Consider the following 17276-nt stretch of genomic DNA (forward strand, 5'->3'; position numbering starts at 1 on the left):
TTCAGTGCCTTGGGTGGGGAAGGGTGGTCCTGCAGGAGGGACCATGGTGGGAGGAAGAGCTAGATGTTCAAGGGCGGGGGTGGAGCCCCTGTTCCCTGGGGACAACCTGGCATGAGAGGAGCATCTGGTTGGTAATCCCAAAGCTAAGTGCTCTGAACGTGGCTGTGGACGCCTTCTGAGGATGGAGGCGCCATCAGGAACACAGGGACCATGCCCTCCGTATGGTCCAGGAGCCGAGGGGGGGGAGAGAGCATTTGGGAAGGGCACTGTTAGAAGTGAGTGGGGATTGTCCTTCCCTGAGATGGATCAGGAAGCAGACACAAGGTGACAATGTCCTGCTGAGGACAAGAGCCTCATGGCCTCCCAGTGACCCTGCCTTGTCACCGCCATGTGCACCTGGAAAAGCCACTTCACTTCATTAGGTTTCATCTTCCTCCTCTGTCACTTGGAGCTCACAACCCCTGCTCTGTCACCCCCACGAGGAGATGCTGTTAAGTGAGGCTGGGGCTATGGGAGACTTTTGCAAAGTCACCTGGTCACAAAGTGCTACCCTTCCTGGCAGGTATCTCTCGTTCTGTTTTAGCCAGGAAAGGACTTCCTAACCTCTCAACTTGGACTTGAGCTGTTTAAGGAACCTGGGAACTGGAAGCGACGAAGGAGAGTCCGAGGATGCAAGAGAGATGGTCCTAGCAAGAGCAGAGATGGAGCCAGATGTGCTCCAGGGTCCTGTCCAGCCCAACTGTGCTTCTTGGGGAGTATTTCAGAGTTCTCGGCATGAGGCGGGGAGGTCGTGCAGGCTCAGGGCCAGGTCCCAGCCTCTTTCGACAACGCAGTGCTGTACTGCATTTCTTGGCCTTTCCCAGGCTTCACCGGAAAGCGGGGCTGTGCTGCTGCACCCCTCAACCAGCAGGGCAGGCGGGCGGGTGGTGGATGGGGGGAGATTCAGGGAAGAGGGAAGCGAGGCGCCTGGGTGTCTCACATAATAACTCAGGACTGCCTACAGCCCAGAGAGGTGTTTCGCTCGCTGCAGAGGCAGATAATGAAGCATTCTTCCAAAATGAGAGAACGTGCCTTTGCTTGGCCCTCCCCCTCCTCTTTTTCCAATAAAATAATTAAACGGGGATTTCTGGAGACCCAACACCTCCAGAATCTACCCTAGCACGAGGGGCGGGAGAGGGGGCACTGAGCTTTGATGGGAGGGGAGAGACTGGGCTGGGAAGGGGCTTGAACAGGAATAGAGCAAGCGAGCAGGCCTAATGAGCAGGGTGTTGGGGTCTCTGAGGGCACAGGGGAGGGGGGCCCGCTGATTTCTCACCAGCCCAGATGACAGATGACTTAGCACGTCCCCAGGTCTCCAGGGCTGCCGTCGGCTGTGTACTTTCAACATATGTTTGGTATTATCGGTGTTTTTATAATAATAACTGTGGTCTTGAAAGGGACCAAAATTAATGAAAAGGCAGCGCTCCACCACATTTCACATTATTATCATAGGAATGCTCTCTCGCTTGGAAGGGATGTCCCTTGGGGTGGGTCATCTCCCCCAGCCCCCCCACCCCAACTCTGGCTGGGTCTGAACCCCAGCTCATCCTACCAGCCCGCCTCGGGAGACCCCCTCGAGGGAGTCTGCAAACTCTTTCTTGGTACTTTCATAAGGAGGACAGGGCCGTGCTCGCACTTTCAGGATTACACACGGAAGGCCTCGGTGTTTGTCAGACTCTGCTGCACGCTCTCATCTGAGGCACCTGCCTGAAAGCATCCCTGGGTTCAGGGATGCACACTTTGGCTTGTGTTGTTGTTGTTGGGCTTTTTAGGGCCGCACAGGCAGCATATGGATGTTCCCGAGCTAGGGGTGGAGTCGAAGCTGCAGCTGCCAGCCTATGCCACAGCTCATGGCAACGCAGCATCCCTAACCCACTGGGCAAGGCCGGGGATCAAACCCGCATCCTCATGGGTACTAGTCGGGTTCTTAACCCGCTGAGCCACAACGGGACCTCCCGATTTAGCTCGATTTAGGATAGGGTTTCTCCAACTCCACTTGGCATTACTGACACGTGGGGCTGGATCCTTCTATGTGCGGGGGGGCCGTCCTATGCATGGAGGGCATTTAGCAGACCCCTGGCCTCTCCCCTGCTGGCTGCTAGGAGTGCCCCCTCACCATGCGACAACCAAAAAATGTGTCCAGATGTTGTCGCATGTCCCCCAAAAGGAAGGCAACATTGCTCCCAGTTTTCTAAAGGCTCTAACGCGGGGATCGCTATGAGCGAGGGGCGAGGTGAGCTCTCCTTCCAGACCAGCGCTGAGAATTCCCTAACGGGCCTTGTGGTTAAATGGCCGAGGCGGATAAGTGGAGAAGTCTGGGGTGGGGCCCGGGGATTTGCATTCCTCAGGTTCCCAGGTAAAGCTGAAGATGCTGGCCTGGGAAGCGCACCTGGAGGATGCCCTCCCCCACCCTGGCAGCTGGCCTCCCCTCAGCACCAGGAGCATGTGGGGGTGCTGTCCCCTGCATGTGGGCTGTTTAACAGCATCCCCGGCTTCTACCCACTAGATGCCAGCAGCATTCCCCCCACATGGTAAAAGCCAAAAATGTCCCCAGACCTTGACAGGGACCAGTGCCTCGAGCTGAGAACCACTGCCCTAGGGAAAGGCTCCCTGGAATCCCTGCCAAGTCCCAGGAGTCCGGGCGGGGGTGGGGGCTGCTCCTTAGGTTCAGGAAATTCTGCTCCCCACCCCCACCCAGCTCCAGGGACGTGGCTCTGCTCCACGGAAGAGTGACACGCACGTGTGTCACTGTCACATCTGAGGAGGGGAGCACGTGACTTGCTGTGAATAGCCTCCCGAGGGTGGTGTGTGATTCACTTTTCTGAACAAACTCGTGTGGGTCCCCACGCGCCAGCACGCTTTCATCCTTTGCCTTCTGTCGTGGCCTTCCCAGTGGCCAGAACTGGCCGTCGCCTCTAGTGCGTCTCCACCGCCCCCGCCCCGGCCCCGTGCTCCTCTCCCTGCTCCCCTCCCAGCCCGGATGGGGGAGGCAGCTCTTGCGATATGCCCCTGGTTGTGTTCCAATCACAATGTATTGCTGTGTTTTATTGTTTCATTGCATCTGGGTTTGCCGGGGGTCCTGGCACATACAGGACTGCCGTCCTCTGACTCCACTGATGAGAAAAACTGGACTCTGGTGTGATGCACACGGCGCGGTTGGCCTCACTGGTGGTTCATGTCCTGTACCTCCCTGTCACTCACAGCCGTGCTCCCCTCATCACAGCCCTGCTCCCCCATCACTGCTGTGCTCCCCTCATCATAGCCATGCTCCCCCCATCACTGCTGTGCTCCCCTCATCACAGCCCTGCTCCCCCATCACTGCTGTGCTCCCCTTGAACTGCTCTCCCCTCATTTGCTGCTGTGGTCCAGCCACACTCTCCCCTTCCTCTTCCTCTAACACACCTCCTCCTCCCCACACAGCCTGCCCCCCTTTCTCGGATGCCCTGACTCTGCCTGATTCCCCCTCCCCCTCCTCCTTCATGTCTCAGCTCCCGTGTCAGAGAAGGGTGGGTGCCCTTGACCTCAGCTGACCTTCCGTCTCCTGCCAAGTCTACCTCTATCCTATGGCCCTGTGCTCTCTCCACAGCACATGCTATTACTTGCAGTCGCCCTGGTTTCTGTGTCCCCCAAACATGGGCTGGGTTCCCCAGGAAGCAGATGCTGCAGTGGGGTAGGGGGTGACTTTTCTAAAAGGAAGGGGAGGAAGCCGGCTTGGGCCGGAAGGGCCTCCAGCATGGAAAGACCTCCAAAGTCCTTGCAGCCCATGGGGGGCTTGGAGCAGAAATCGCCCATTGGAGAAATGGCTGTGGTTGGAAGTTGTTTGGTCTTTGGTCCATCACCTGCTCAGCCATTGACCAGGGCCAGCCCCAAGAAGAGCATGGCCACAGCTGGAAGGCTGAGGGGACCTTGGACTCGCTAGTGGCTGGGCTGTCCTCTCAGTCAGGCAGTGAGCCTTTCCTTAAAGGGGGGTCTGGACCACCCAGCTCGCCTTCTGCCTTGCTGAGCCAGCAGGCCTGCTCCCTGGAGCAAGGAGCCCACAGATCCTTCTTACGGCTGATCCCGGTTTCTAGAATCGAGCGTCACAAGATGCTCAAACAGGAGTTCCCATTGTGGCTCACTAGCTTAAGAACCCGACTAGTATCCATGAGGATGCAGGTTCAATCCCTGGCCTCACTCAGTGGGTGAAGGATCTGGTGTTGCTATGAGCTGTGGTGTAGCTGATCTGGCATGGCTGTGGCTGTGGTGTAGGCCAGCAGCTGCAGCTCTGATATGACTCTAAGCTGGGAACCTCCATATGCCGCAGATGCAGCTGTTAAAAGAAAAGAAAAGAAAAAAAAAGATGCTCAAACAATATCGTGGAGTGACAAACACATGTTTTAGAGAAGAGAAGGCAAAGCACCACTGCTCCAAAGTAGCTCAAACTGTTTTTCACTCTGCATTGTGTCCAAGGTTTTAAAAGCTGGAAAAGATCACCAAGCAGGGGTGTCTTGTCACTTGCCTCTTGTAGGCTGGCTGGGTGACTTCTTGAGCCGGCTCTGTAAGTCAGGGATGCGGCAGGGGGACGAGGGGGAAACAGCAGCCCCGGGGATCTCAGAGGAAAAGGAAAACAGAACTACCAGGTGGGCCCAGGCACCTTCCAGGGGCCGCGGGTGCCCGTCAGACCGGAATGGTTATCAGCTTGGCAGAGCCCAGCACCTTGGGTGGCCAAACAAACCTCAGATACGGTGTTCCCAGAGACCAGGTGGGTGGCAGGGAGTGTCCCTTCCTGGTTTAGCCTTTCTCCTGCCCCAGCATTTTCCTCTGCTCATGAATCGGGCTGGGATGGGCTTGTCACCAGCGCTGCCATCCTTCTATGGACCATATCAAAGCCCAAGATTCTGAGGGAACAGACGCCAGTGTGAGGCCCCCGTAGGTATGCAGTGCACAGAGATGCAGGGGGATCTTCCTGGGTGGCAGGGATGCCCATGGGGTAAGGAGGGAAGGGTGTGAATTCTGAGCGCTGAGAGAAGAGGGCAGCAGAGCAGGGGTCGGTCCTGGAGAGATGCTCGGCCCAGAAGGCAGGTGCGAACCTTTGTTTACAAACCCAGAAAGGCAAGCACTAGAGCTTGATTTTCCTAAAACGCCGTTCTCCCCGGGCATTTCAAGACTCACCCCTCCCCCAATAGCTTTTACCCTTTTCATTGGAGTCGCATCCGATTTCGGGGTGTGGGGGTGCTAACCGAATGCAGAGACATTAAGGGGCCCGTCACGATGGTCCTTCAGCATCATCTGTCCACACTGGACTCTTCTGAGACCTCCAGCTCTATTCAAGGGGTTGTCAGCTTGTCTTCTGTCCCCAACCAGAGACCCTCCAGGGCCACACACTTCCAGCTACTGCGCCAAGGCTCCTGGCAGCACTTCTTACTTGCTTCTCAGAATATCGACTCCTTCTCTGGTGGCTGCCTCCCTCTGCTCCTCCAACACAGGGCATCTCTGAGTCTTTTGTTTTTGCTTTTTTAGGGCCGAACCTGCGGCATATGGAAGTTCCCAGGCTAGGGGTCGAATCAGAGCTGCAGCTGCCAGCCTACACCACAGCCACAGAAACGCGGGATCTGAGTCCCATCTGTGACCTAGGCCACCCGCTTTCAGCAACTCACTGAGCAAGGCCAGGGATGGAACCCACATCCTCACAGACACTGTCAGGTTCTTAGCCCACTGAGGTTTTATCTAAGAGCTGCTTCGCCCTCTCTCGTCATACACTCTCCCCTATTTGTTGTATTTGCTGTGCATTTCCAAAGCCTACTTTGAAACTCAAAACCAAGAATTTCTTTAGTTCCTGCTGTATTGCCTTTCTCTGATGTGGTAGGTTGAGGAGACCCTTACTAAGAACTGGATGGGGGGAAGGCCAGTGGGTGCAGGGACATTATAAGGGGACAGTTGGTGAATATTTCAAAAACATTACCCCGCTCAACCCCCGACTTGCTCTGGGGAGCTTGTCCTGCTTAGAGCCTAGTTCCTCTCCTGCCCCATCTGAAGGTAGTTGGTGCCATCTTCCACCCTCAGGGGTGGCGACAAGGCCATCAGATACTGATGGGGCAAGGAAGGCATCTCCTCAGTCCTTTTCCTTAGCAAGTCCTTCCTTTACGACGGCAGAGCCCCTTGCCTCGAGTCAGGAGGGTGGGGAAAGAGACGCAGAGCTGGGAAGAGCGGTACAGCCCCCAGAGCAGAAACATGCCAAGTGACGCCATGTGGGAATCTCCAACGCTGGTAAAATCTCAAAAGCCAGCTTCAGTTTCCCTGAAGCCACGTCTAGGCAGTGTGCTGATGTGAACAGCGTGAGGAAGCAAAGCGAGAGTGACCGGGTTTAAATATTAGCCCTGCAAATTAGGAGTGAACTTGGGACATGTATTTCATTTCCCTTTTTTCCTCCATTTCCACATTTTTTAATGGGCGTGATCGTTGTGAAGATAAAATACAATGATGTTTATAAAGCCCTTAGAACAGTGTTTGGCTTGTCTAGTTGCGATCGATTATTGTTTGTTCCTTTCTTTCTTTCTTTTTTTTTTTTTTTTATGACCCCACCCACAGCATATGGAAGTTCCCAGGTCAAGGGCTGAATCTGAGCTGCAGCTGCCGACACACATGTGCCGCTGCGGCAACACTGGATCCTTTAACCTACTGTGCTGCCTGGGGTTCAACCCTGGGCCTCCACAGCGACCCCAGCCGGGGCAGGGGGTTAAAGTCAGATTCTTCACCCACTGCACCGCAGCGGGAACTCTTCCTTTCTCTCTCTTCTAAGAGGTCCACAGATGAGAGGGCAGCTCTCATCTCTAAGGTCCTGAGTATTTAATGCTGAGAATACACGGAACATTCAAAAATCCCCTCTAAACAGAACATCGAGTCAATGCAGAGGAAGAATTACTCAGGCCTCTTTAGCCTTCCTCTCTTCTTAGCTCTAATACCTGGGGAGATGGGTAACTGCATGTCTCATCTTGGCACAGACCCTAATGTGGTGTGATTCAGTCTCCAGTGATGCTCTGCGTTCCCGGGGACTTATTTCATACCTGGAGTCTCTCCTTGGTAAGATGTGTTTCCTTTTCAAGTATCAATTTCTTCAGCTGATTGGCTCCATTCCACGTCTCATGGTCACGAATGCCTAGCCGACAGTACAGCTATAACACTTTAGAAGGAAATGCATGATGATAAAATTCTTGCCTTTAAGTGAACTCACCACATACTGAAAGCAAAAGCATGCAGGTAAGATGATCAGGAATGATTTTTTTTTTTAAGCCACAGAGGAAGCATTTGTGATCACACCTACCGCTTCTCCTGGGCTTAAAGCTGGGACCTGCAGGCTTCTGACCTTCGACGATGCCTCGGCTTGGGTGCCCTCTTGGTTCAAGGTCACCGCCCACAGCCCTTATGTTCTGGAGGCAAAGGAGTTGCTGGGATTTCAAAGGAATGGCTGTCTTTGTGCGAGAGGAGAGCTCAGAACCGAAGCCTTTGGAAGGGCTGGGTCAAAAACCACAACAGGGTCTCTTGCATCCAAAACCATTCTCCTGTGGAGATGGTACCCGGGGCCGGGGGACTGGCGGATAAACGTGTATGGCGCATTATATTCCTCAGATGTGAGTCTTTGGTTGAGAAATGAGGGTTCTTGGCAATACCTTGGGAATCGAACTGCCTTTATTCTGCCTCAGAGGGTTGGGGCCGAGCCGGGCACACAGGGGACAGGGGGCACTGAACTGGGTGAAAGTCTTTGTCACCTATTTTTGCTTTTACCCAGTTACTTGCCTCTCGTCTGGAAGTGACGAGTCAGTGATGCTGCCTGTGGGTTCACCAGTGTGGGTTTTGCTCACTGTCCTTGGGCCACTCCAGCAGGGAGCCAGGCAGGGCAAGGGTGAAGGGTTGGTTCTTTCTTGCAAAGCTGTTTTACCTTTTTGTGTCGAGTGGAAGAGGCAGCCACTGCAGGAACATCCCTGCAGACTCAGCGTCAGCCCCAGTCCTCCAATGTTGGTTCTTTTCTTACTGCCAATGCGCTAAGAGCTGTCACCAATGGTTACCAACCAGGAAAGGGCTCAAGGCAGAGGGCTGGTCTTCTAGTGATGGAAGTTAGAGCTGGAAGGCACCTCGGAAATAATTAGGTCCACCCAACATCCTCTTACAAATCAAGAAATTAGGGAGTTCCGTTGTGGTTTAGCGGGTTAAGAATCTGACTAACGAGGTTGTGGGTTTGATCCCCGGCCTTGCTCAGTGGGTTAAGGATCTGGGAGTTGCCGCCAGTTGTGGCCTAGGTCTTGGATGTAGCTCGGATCTGGTGTTGCTGTGGCTGTGATGTAGGCCGGCAGCTGCAGCTCTGATTCGACCCCTCGTCCAGGAACTTCCCTGTGCAGGTGCAGCCCTAAAAAGGAAAGAGAAAAGAAAAGAAATGAGGGGGTGGGATCTGAGGTAGGACAGTGCCCGGAGGCACAGAACGGGTTAGTGGCAGAGAGGAAAGCAAAGGGCAGACTATTTGCTACTTGCACATCCAAACGGATGTGTGATGCTTGAGCTCAAAATCTAATTGTGATTGTGCGCATCTGCGCTCATTAAAATGGACAGCCGGGAATGTGGGCTTCTCCTCTTTGCCCCCTTCCATGTTGCCTCGCCTGCTCGGTGCCCCAGGAGACCAACCTGGAGGAACTGCATCAAAAACCTCTCTGCCCCTCTGGCTTCCAGGTAGCTCTGGACGAAGGTGAGTTTGGGGAGGAAGATGGGAGAGAGAGAGGAGAGTGGAGCTGGGGTGTTCACAGCCCCTCCCCCGGCCCTCCCCAGTGTGTTTCGCTGGTGGCTGTTCTTTCAAGGGCAGCAGCTGGGCGCCTATGGATGATACCCTCCCCTCACGACTTCCTTGCACCTGCCCACACATTGTAAAATAACCCCTTTCCTATCTCGCCTCAAATGACCTCATTTAAGTGTGTCATGCCTTTCCTGCCAAGACCCTGATTGACACAAAAACTGAAAGTTGGAGGGAAGAATTTAAATAGTGCAGCGGTCTTTACTGAGCTCTTTGCTTTCGCATTCCTTACGAGGAAGCTCAGCTTTGGAGAATCGGGGGAGGAGAGAGGATGGATGGCATTGAGAGAACCACAGGCTCTAGTAAAACGCTCCCCACTTTTGTCTGCCTTTTATTACCGTCGTTGTTTCTAGTGTTATTATATAGACAGGTGATAAGTGACGACATTGGGATTATAAACAACTAAAACACTACGGGTGTGAATAAGCGGAACAGTTTCATCTCTGCTTGTGCTCCCTCTAACCTCACTCTTCTTCCTCCTGCCTGGTGCATTTTCTTCTCATCTTCCCAGATGTTTTTGTAGACGTCCATATATGGATCTACACACATGCAAATATAAGACAAACTTGGCCTAGAGTATATGCGTTGTTCTGCCAACGCTCCCCATCAGTACTTACGGCTGCTTCATTCTTTATTTATTTTTTTGCCCTTCTTTTGGAGGGGGCGCTGCGCCCGAGGCATCTGAAGGTTCCCAGGCTAGGGGTCCAGTTGGAGCTGTAGCCACCGGCCTATGCCAAAGCCACAGCAACGCTGGATCCGAGCCACATCTGTGAGCTACACCACAGCTCATGGCAACACCGGATCCTTAAACCCACTGGGCAAGGCCAGGGATCGAACCTGCATCCCCATGGATGCTGAGCCACGATGGGAACTCCTATGGCTGCTTCATCCTTTTTTGACTGCTGCATGATATTCCACACCTTGGGTATAAGTAAGTCATTTCACTCTTTTGTAGATATGTAGGGTTTTTTGTAGTTTTTCACTGTTACACCAAACATTGCAATCAGCATTCTCACACCTACTCTTTCTCACACACACACACACACACACACACACACACACATGCATCCCAAAGTGAGTATTTCCTAGGCATAGACCCTTCAGCATCGAATTAGGTGAAATAATATAATTTAAACTTGGTAGATCTGCCCACTTGACCGCCATGAAGGCTGCTTCAATCGTTGGTGAAAGTGGGTTCTCCTTCGATTCTCCCCAACTGTGTGCAGTCAATCCTATTACACTTTGTTCATCAGATGGAAAAATAAACTCTTTTTTTTTGAGTGACTGTACCTGCGGCATAGGGAAGATCCAAAGCCGTGGCCATACCAGATCCTTTGGCCCACGGTACCATCAAACCCGTGCCTCCACAGCAACCCAAGCCACTGTAGTCAGATTCTTTTTTTTTTTTTTTGGTTCTCATCATTTTTTTTTTTCCCCACTGTACAGCAAGGGGATCAAATTATCCTTACATATATACATTTTTTTCCCCACCCTTTGTTCTGTTGCAATATGAGTATCTAGACATAGTTCTCAATACTACTCAGCAGGATCTCCTTGTAAATCTATTCTAAGGTGTGTCTGATAACCCCAAGCTGCCGATCCTTCCTACTCCCTCCCTCTCCCATCGGGCAGCCACAAGTCTTTTCTCCAAGTCCATGATTTTCTTTTCTGTAGAGATGTTCATTTGTGCTGGATATTAGATTCCAGTTATAAGTGATATCATACGGTATTTGTCTTTGTTTTTCTGACTCATTTCACTCAGTATGAGAGTCTCTAGTTCCATCCATGTTGCAGCAAATGGCATTATGCCATTCTTTTTTATGGCTGAGTAGTATTCCATTGTGTATATATACCACCTCTTCCGAATCCAATCATCTGTCGATGGACATTTGGGTTGTTTCCATGTCCTGGCTATTGTGAGTAGTGCTGCAATGAACACGCGGGTGCATGTGTCTCTTTTAAGTGGAGTTTTGTCCGGATATAGGCCCAAGAGTGGGGTTTGTAGTAAGATTCTTAACCTACTGAGCCACAGCAGGAACTCCCTCAAATGCTTTTTTAGATGATTTCCGTGACTGCCACGAGGCTGAGCCTCTTTGACTGCCTTTTGCCATTTGGATTTCTTCTGCAAATTCCCCTTTCCCTCTTCTGCAGTGATTGTCTTTCTCCAGGGTGGCTATCTTCGATCTTATTATCTTCAGATATGGAGACAGCTAAACGGAGCCTGTAGTTCCTTGGCTGTTCTTGGCAGTTACATCTAAATTCAAAGCATATGATTTTGCCAGGGATGTTCAGCGCATCGCCAAAGAGAACCAAGATGAAGAAACAAAAGATCCAAATCTTAAAATGCACGGAATACATCCCCCCATGTCTACTTACATAATTTTCTATTTGACTTGATCTATTTAATTACGCATTATCGCTATCTGGCTGTCTACCTCTCATTTCTCTATGCTCTGAATTTCCTCCGATGTCCCTGCCCTGTTCTTGGAGTACACCTGTCCCCGTCGACACTAAGGCACATGTCCTCAAGGACGCACGGGGGACAATTACTAATGAGGGTAGAAGAGCATTCGATTCAATGTCTGTACATCTTTTTTTCAAGTATAGTTTATTTACAGTGTGGGGATTTCTGCTGTACAGCAAAGTGACCCAGCCATACATATACATATATTTTTTTCTTTTTTACTTTATCTTCCATCATGGTCTTTCCTGGGAGACTGGATACAGTTCCCTGTGCTGTACAGTGGGACCTCATTGCTTATCTATTCTAAATGTAGTCGTTTGCATCCCCTAGTCCCAACTCCCAGTCCATCCCACTCCCTCCCTCCTCCTCCCCTTGGCAACCACAAGTCTGTTCTCTGTACCTGTGAGTCTGTTTCTGTTTTGTAGATAAGTTCATTTGTACCACAGAGAAGTGGTATCGTATGATATTGGTCTTTCTTTTTCTGACTTCATTTAGATGATAATCTCTAGTTGCATCCATGTTGTTGCAAATGGCATTATTTCCTTTTTTATGGCTGAGCAGTATTCCATTGTATATCTGTACTAAATCTTTCTAATCTATTCATCTGTCAATGGACATTTAAGTTGCTTCCATGTCCTACATCTTACTGAAGCCCAGAGGGGAAAGATAACCTGACTGCCTGACACCACCAACTATCAGTGAAGCTAGAACTTGAACCCAGGTCTTCTCATTCCTAGGTTCATGACCTTTCCATGATGCCGAGTTAATTTCCTCAATTCCAGTCCATCCTACTCAAGAGGCATTGCTGGGCACCTACTGACACAAGCAGCCTATGAAGTGGGCTGGTGATTCAGAGGTGAATGTAGTACCCGCCCCCTTGCCACCAACAAGCTCTCTGCGTGGAGGCAGACCTTTGCGTTCTTGTGCGGGGACAATAGTGAAGCCTGCCAAATGGCTTTGGAGCATCTCACGAGTGAGATGGGGATTCGGAGCTTTCTGGGTCACTTTGGCCCGGCTCTGGTAGCTGGTATTTAATCAAACCCTAGTTTGGATGCTTCGTAGACATGGTTAACACTGTCCATCAATTGACCTTAAATCCAGGAGATCACCCTTGACAGTGGGGGTGGGCCCTAACCCAATCAGTGGAAGGCCTTCTGAGCCAAAACTGAGGTTTCTCAGAGAAGAAATGCTGTGTCATATCAGTAGCATTAACACCTGCCTGTTTGTCTGCAGTGTGGATTTTGGACTTGAGAGCCCTACCACAACTGTATGAGCCAATTCCTTAAAACAAATATCGTCATCTCTCACTCTCTCTTTCTCTTACTCTCTATATATCTTCTTCCTATCTATCTATGTAATCTCTTTCTCTCTCTCTCTCTCTCTCTCTCTTTTTTTTTTTTTTTTTTTTTTGCTTCATAGGGCCGCCCTGGCAGCATATGGAGGTTCCCAGGCTAGGGGGCCAATCGGAGCTGTAGCCACCGGCCTACGCCAGAGCCACAGCAATGGGGGACTCGAGCCGCATCTGCGACCTACACCACAGCTCATGGCAACGCCAGATCCTTAACCCACTGAGCAAGGCCAGGAATCGAACCTGCAACCTCAAGGTTCCTAGTCGGATTCATTAACCACTGAGCCACGACGGGAACTCCAGTCTATCTAATCTCTTGTTGCTTCTATTTCTCTGGAGAACTCTGATTCAGAGACTTTAATTTTAAGCACAGGAGACTAGCAGACCCAGAGGCTGCTGAAGCTGCAGTCATGAGGCCAGTCTGGACCACGTGCTAATTTCTGCTTCTAGGCGTGGCTCCCACTCTGTTCCCACACTCTGCCATATCCAGCCCCAGAGGTTCCTAGCTGGCTGGAGCCTGGTCCCCCTCTGTCCGCCAAAGAGCTCTCCTCCTCTCCTTTCTGGTGTCAACGAATTCCATCCTCATGACAAGGCAGTTTCACCGTTTTGCAATCCTTGTCATCCACAGGCACACACACCTCAGCAACCTCTGCCCCTCCGACCTCATCCAAGTCACTGGCCTTGGGAGGCAGCCCAGGTGTTTCGATTGGGCCAACTGCTGACATTCCCTGCTGGTGACAACTTCTCCTCGAAGGTATGTGTGGAAGGTGAGATTTACAGAGGCTGTCAGTCAGGTGACGCGAGAGGAAGAGGGGGCCGTGGTTCAGCGTCTGCATCTCCCCCGACTCAACCCTCGGAACAGACCACGGCTGCTTCCCGGGGCACCACCTTGAGACAGGGGTGGGGGAGTGTCTTGGAAAAGATTTGCTGCATTGAAAAAAAAGTACTAAAAGGAAAGCCTCTTAGGCCATGTAGCTTTGGGGTAAGGAAGAGGTGGAGACCTCGCCAGAGTAAGCCTCTGAAGCTTCCTGTTTTCAGGCAAGCGGGAAGCATAGTGCAAACATCCTTCTTCATTTATGCTCTTTGTTCTTGCTCAGCCAGTGTGCTGTTCGACAGGGTGGCCTTTCAGACGCATGCTCCCGTCTGCATTATCTGCTTCAGATCAAAAGAGAAAATGCATGAGAATGTGCTCCGAAGGCCTGGTTCCCGCACACATGCCAGTTATAATCATAATCATAAATGCTCGGGCTGGGACCTCTTGGGGACTCTAGGCTTGTGTGTCCCTCCCTGAGCTCCGTCCGTCTCCTCCCTGGAGAGCTCAGGCCAGCCCGCACTTACTGCGTGTTAATTGCCAGGCTCCCGTAAGCCTTGGGGGGACTTTCGCCCCAGTGGAACCTGAACGAACGAAGTTAGAGAATGAGGGTTTCCTTTTCTCCCCGAGAGCACAGGGACCAAAGAATTCATTCATTCCATGCCTTTGCAAATTCCCTTTGAGCAGCTACTGCTCCCGCCTTCTCCGTCCCCCGCCGCAAGATCTATCCGTCCACTATCATGTTTCTCCACTTACCCAAGACAGTTCCCAGTTTGCACTGGTTTTCCCAGCGTAGTTACTCATAGCACATGTCCATTTTCAAGAGTGCTCCTGTTGAGATGATAAGTTCTGTGGTCTCAAGATCTGTGATGCTTCTGGGGAACCATGAAAAAGTCAGGGATCTTTTCTAGGAACCAGGACAGGGCACCCAAATGCTGATGATTGAACCAATTTGGCTCTTTGCTAATCATGGGGATTGGAGGCAGGGGGATCGGGGAACCGTTGTGTTAGGTCTCCTGGACAACCCTCCAGGGATGGAATGTGCTGGAATAGTAGGTGACCAGAGGTGCGTGGGAGTGGCCTTTGTGCGATCTTGGTATTGTCACAGGGTGAAAAATTAGCCCCCGCTCTTAAATGCGATCAGGGAGATGCTTGATTCAAGTCAAGGTCTTCGTGAGGGAACTGGGCTTCGGGAATACGACGAAAATAAGAAGCAGCCTCTGAGCCTCTGTGTGGCAATACGTTACCATATGTCCAGTGGGCGGATGGTCAGGAACATGTGTCATTTGTTTAGAATTCGGCACATTAGGAGGTGTATTTGCATGTGCTCTGACTCAGCGCTCCTGGCAGTGGGAGGCATGGAGGAAAGGAATGATCAACCTCTCTTTAAAAAAATTTCTTTTCTTTTCTTTTCTTTTCATCTTTTTAGGGCTGGGCGTGTGGCAAATTCCCAGGCTAGGGGTCGAATTGGAGCTGTCGCTGCCGGTCTATGCCGCAGCCACAGCCACGCCAGATCTGAGCCACAACTGCAACCTAGACCACAGCTCATGGCAACACCGGATCCTTAACCCACTGAACGAGGCCAGGGATCGAACCTGCGTCCTCATGGATATTAGGTTGGTGACCGCTGAGCCACCATGGGAACTCCTCACTTTTTTTTTTTTCTTAATTAAAAAAAAAGCAAGGAAACTTTTGCAAAGTTGTCCAGCTAAAGGGTGGCAGAATCCTGTCTTGATGAGCTCTCTCAAGTCTATTAGTCTTCCTACCTTATTTATTATCGTGGAGATCATATCAGAAGACAGGCCAGAGCCTTTTGCATTCCAGAAATAGGTGTTTTGAGGCTCGCCAAAGGCAGAGCTGGCTCCAGAGGAACAAGCTTAGGGTTCTATGAGAGCAGATTATACACTATTTATACAGAGACCAGCCCCCTCAGAGAGGCTGCTACGAATTGGGCAGTGGTGACGGAGCTGTTTCCAGAGATCTGGGGCTCCAAGGGGATCAAGCCAGCCCATCTCCCTTTACAACTGGCAGGCCTTCCTGCCCAGAGAAGAAACAGGGGCAGGAGCCCAGCCCTGCACCCAGGGAGCAGAGGAGTGGGCCAGGCCCGGGCTCCCGCTACGTGATTGCGAACATGTGAAGCCAGGGTGATTGAACTGCGGGTGACCCCGCACAGCAAGGAGGCTAATTAGAGCTTCTCTTCCCCACACTTCAGTCACAAGCCCCCCTCCTGCCCTTCCTCCTGATGGTGCGGCTGATAAGGAGGGATTGAATTTATGAAAAGCGATGAAGATGTTTGGATAAGCCTCGGGACCAAGGCGAGCCAGCCGGACGAGTCCGGGCCTGACGGAGGCAGCAGGGTTGTCTGGCAGCAGCGGAAGGGGCCGGCGAGGCCAGGCCGGAGGAAGGGGGGGAAGTGAGCCCTGAACGTGACGCCCACGGGCGTGGCCCGGGGGCTGCTCCCCTGGGCCGTCGCGGTGGAAAGGGGCTTGCTGAAAGCTGGCTCTGCGGGGAGATTGTCAGCTTGCCCCGTGTCGCCTGGCAGCCCGCAGCTCCTGCCTGGACCCAGGGAGAGCCTGTGTGAGCAGAAGAAACCAGAGGACCGGGGCCGATGAGTAACTAAAGGGTGGGAGCCTAGAAAACGGCTCGTCCCTTCCAGAGGTGAAGGTCAGACTGGGAAGAATAAGGAAGGGGAAAACGTGCACCAAGCACCGGGCAGAGGGCACTGTATGTCGTATCCCACTTGGTCCTTTTCTGTGAGTGTCATGCCTACTGCATACATGGAATAAGTAAAGCTCAGAGAGGGTCCGTAACTTCCCCAAGGCCACACAGCCAATATGTGACGAATCGAGGCATCAAAACCAAGTTGTGAATTAAAAAAAAAAAAAAAAAATCAAGCAATGAGACCAAGTAGTGAATTCAAACAAACAAACAGGAATTCCTGTTGTGGCCCAGCAGGTTTAGAACCTGATTAGTATCCATGAGAATGTGGGATCGCTCCCTGGCCTCGCTCTGTGGGTTAAGGATCTGTTTTTGCTGTGAGCTGTTGGTTCACAGATGTGGCTCAGATCCCGAGTTGCTGTGGCTACGTAAGTCTCAGCTGTAGCTCAGATTGGACCCTTAGCCTGGGAACTTCCATATGCTGCAGGTTTGGCTATAAAAAGACAAACAAACAAATCAAGCAGTGAGACTCTGGACACTTTGTTCCAAATGAGCCGCTCCAGGCCGGTCCTCTGTGCCCCACGGCAAGGTGGACACAGGTGTATCTGCCAGGGCGGGAGGGGGAGCTCCATCTTTTTTTCTGGGCTGCCTTGACTCATTCTTTGGCTGGATGGTTCCCTTCGAGTTGGCCCCCTGGTTTTCCTCAGGTGGTGACGGGAAATAGATGCCGTCTGCCCACCCAGGACCCACTCCCCCCTTAACCCTCAATGTTGGCTGTGGGAGCATCAGCTTCTAAGGCCTTGGAGGGAAATGTCCCATCAGCTGCCTGACCCCCAGCACCCACACCGTCTGTCATGGAAGAGCCTCGGTTCCCTGGACAGCTGATCTCCTGGTCTGGCTTCTGTGTGCCCTTCTGAGGGCTGCTTGAGAACCAGGGCGCGGTAGCTGTGTTTCTCCTGGCTGGTGCCCACCCACGCTGAGTCTGATTCACGGGAGATGATGGAGGCTGAGGGACCACTGTCTTGGGTGTGGAAAATGGACTGTGTCCCCATGGCCAAGGGTGGGGCCAGGAGCAAGGCGGGCTGGCTGGCATGCAGTATAAAGTTCTATGGGATGAAAGTGTCCCCTGCCTCTAGATTAA

At 52.0% G+C, this 17276-nt stretch overlaps 1 long non-coding RNA gene across 1 annotated transcript in view; it reads left to right on the top strand.

Annotated features, from left to right (window-relative positions):
- Positions 1-13420, top strand: part of LOC125114213 (uncharacterized) — a 203519-nt gene extending 190099 nt beyond the window's left edge. Inside the window, exon 5 of the long non-coding RNA XR_007131738.1 lies at positions 13295-13420. This is a non-coding gene — a long non-coding RNA (uncharacterized LOC125114213). The remainder of the gene's footprint in view (positions 1-13294) is intronic.
- Positions 13421-17276: the final 3856 nt, after the last annotated feature.

Source organism: Phacochoerus africanus, chromosome 14, assembly GCF_016906955.1.
Source record: "Phacochoerus africanus isolate WHEZ1 chromosome 14, ROS_Pafr_v1, whole genome shotgun sequence".
In the NCBI taxonomy this organism is placed as follows: domain Eukaryota; kingdom Metazoa; phylum Chordata; class Mammalia; order Artiodactyla; family Suidae; genus Phacochoerus; species Phacochoerus africanus.